Source organism: Penaeus monodon, chromosome 37 (assembly GCF_015228065.2).
Source record: "Penaeus monodon isolate SGIC_2016 chromosome 37, NSTDA_Pmon_1, whole genome shotgun sequence".
NCBI classification, from domain to species: Eukaryota; Metazoa; Arthropoda; class Malacostraca; order Decapoda; family Penaeidae; genus Penaeus; species Penaeus monodon.
In genome coordinates, this window is record NC_051422.1 from 9,247,191 (window position 1) to 9,249,690 (window position 2,500).

Below are 2,500 nucleotides of genomic sequence, written 5' to 3' on the forward strand. Positions count from 1 at the left end.
CTTTATCTATCTCTCTTACATAATTATATGTCGGTATGTTACGCATGGAATAGAATGAGGGAGAGAGGGAATGGAAGAGGGAAGAAATGGAGAAGAGGGGAGTGGAGGAAGGGGGAAGGAGAGAGAGAGGGAAAATGAGAAAGAAGGAGATGGTGGGTTGCAGGAGAGGGGGATCAGGAGGCACTCCTCCCTTCTTTCTTCTGGTTCCTATTTCTTTTATATTCATCTTCATTCCCTCACTCCGAGGTTTCTTCCTCATTCTATTCTTTATCTTCTCCCCCAACCCTTTTCCCTCCCCCCTTTTCTTTCCCTTACCTATTTCCCTTTCCCTTTCCCTTTCCTTTTCCCCTCTTCCCCTTTCCCCTTCCCCTATCTCTTTCCCTTTCCCGTTCTTGTTCCCGTTCCCGTTCCTCCCCCTGCTTTCCCCACGCGAGCTCTGACGTGAAGACTTACTCTGATAATCAGTAAGGCCGAAGCTTAACTGTTCACAGCATGTTAACGCGTTCTTAACCACACCTCATTACCTCTCCGGGAAGGGGGAGGGGATAATGGGGAGGAAGATTGAAAGCTCTTTCGCTCCCCTCCATTTCCTTCCCCTCCCCTCCCCTTCTTTCCCCTTCCCTTCCCTTCCCTTCCCTACCCTTCCCTTCCCTTCCCTTCCCTTCCCTACCATTCCATTCCCTTCCCTTCCATTCCCTTCCCTTCCCTTCCCTTCCCTTTCCCTCCCCTTCCCTTCCCTTTCCCTCCCCTTACTCTCCTCCCTCCGTACATGGGGTTGGGGCAAGGATGGGGCCGATTAATCCTGTTTTTTTTTTTTCGGGTAAAAGAGGCCGTACGTTTTGCTGATGTTGGGAACCTTTCAGTTATGGGCGGATCGAATTTTACCTTTTTATTTGTGTAAGGTTTTTATCTCTCTCTCTCTCTTTCTTTCTTTCTTTCTTTCTTTCTTTCTTTCTTTCTTTCTTTCTCTCTCTCTCTTTCTTTCTTTCTTTCTTTCTTTCTTTCTCTCTCTCTCTCTCTCTCTCTCTCTCTCTCTCTCTCTCTCTCTCTCTCTTTCTCTCTTTCTCTCTCTCTTCTCGTCTCTTCTCTTTCTCTCTTTCTCTCTTTCTCTTATATTTTTTCTCTTGCTTGTGGATTATTTAGGAGAGCTTTTATTGCTGTTGGGGCCAGGTAGGATTTATTCAAGTGATGTGAGCTTCAACATACTTTTTTTTCCTTTTTCGATTGTGTTGTATCTGTATTTGTTTTTATTTTTGTTGTTGTGGATGTTAATACCGGCAAGGCGCACCACCATAATTACGCTACAGCTTTTGTGTCGGAAGTTCGTGTTTTTGCTCGTTTTTTTCCCTCCCTCTTTGTCGGCCTTGTATTTTTTTTTCTTTTTTCTTTATGGAATTCTACTTGGTACAATTATTCTTCGAGAAACGAAAAACGTTTTGGTACAGGGACGGTGTGGATCTTGTGAGTCTCTACAGTTTTGGATTCTTTAACTTTCTTTTTCTTTTTCTTTTTCTTTCAAAAAGGGGTACATTTTTTTAGAAAGATGAGGGGCGCACTTTAATCGCGAAAATATAATTATTCATCGTTACAGCATGCTTGAGGAGGCCCATTGTTACGGGTCACGTGATGAGGCCGCGACCCTTTGTGAGTGGAGATCTCTTGTGCAAACGCCGTCGACGCAATATTCCGCGGCTTGATAAATGTAAACAACATATTTTGGAATGCCCGCGGCTCGAAGGCAGGCTGGCCGGAATTATGATCCGTGCTGACTTATTTAATTAATTACAACGTGTGCGGCGACTTATTATACGAAGTGGAATTGTGTTCAGTGGGTTTGCTTCGTTAATTAGGATGCCGGAGCCGGTGGCCAATGTGGCGGCGCCGGAACCTAGTTATGCCTACAGGATGTGTCGAGGAGTTGGTGGGGGACGCGCGTTACGGCGTTATCGTGTTATCGAGGTTATGCTCGTTGATTTTTGCCTTATTAGGGATTCGGTTCTTGTTCTCCTTTTTTGTGCATTTTAGAAGAATTTCATGTCCTTGTTTCGTTTTTTTTAAGAGAATTTATACCTGTGTGGGAACGAACACGTCACGGCACAGGAGGTGGTGCGTTTAGATCTGATCGTCATCGGAATTCAGGTGAAGGTTTATTCGAAAAGCGCCAATTACATCTCGTTGTTATTCACTCTCATTTTTCCCCTCATTTTTTGTCTCTGTGACCATTGTTTGTCAGGAATTGTGTGTGTGTGTACTGGATTACTACATGTCAGCATGACTGAGCATGACTACCTCTAATGACGCCCATTCTGACCCAGGTCCGGAGCTGATCGTGACGCCGACCAACGTGACGGTCGAAGTGGGCGACGCCGTCCTGCTGCCCTGCCAGGCCACGGGCGTGCCGCACCCCAAGCTTGTGTGGCACTCCCAGAAGACGGGCAAGATCAACAATGACCCCGGTGAGTACCTGGCTCTGTTTTGGCACTCAGATACAGTGGTTGAG

At 46.0% G+C, this 2,500-nt stretch overlaps 1 protein-coding gene across 2 annotated transcripts in view; it reads left to right on the plus strand.

Annotated features, from left to right (window-relative positions):
- Window positions 1-2,316: 2,316 nt before the first annotated feature.
- Window positions 2,317-2,500, plus strand: part of LOC119596367 (tyrosine-protein kinase transmembrane receptor Ror2-like) — a 102,950-nt gene continuing 102,766 nt past the window's right edge. For both annotated transcript variants that reach the window (XM_037945581.1, XM_037945582.1), the window contains exon 1: window positions 2,317-2,456. The gene's annotated coding sequence lies outside the window, so the exon portion shown is untranslated. The remainder of the gene's footprint in view (window positions 2,457-2,500) is intronic.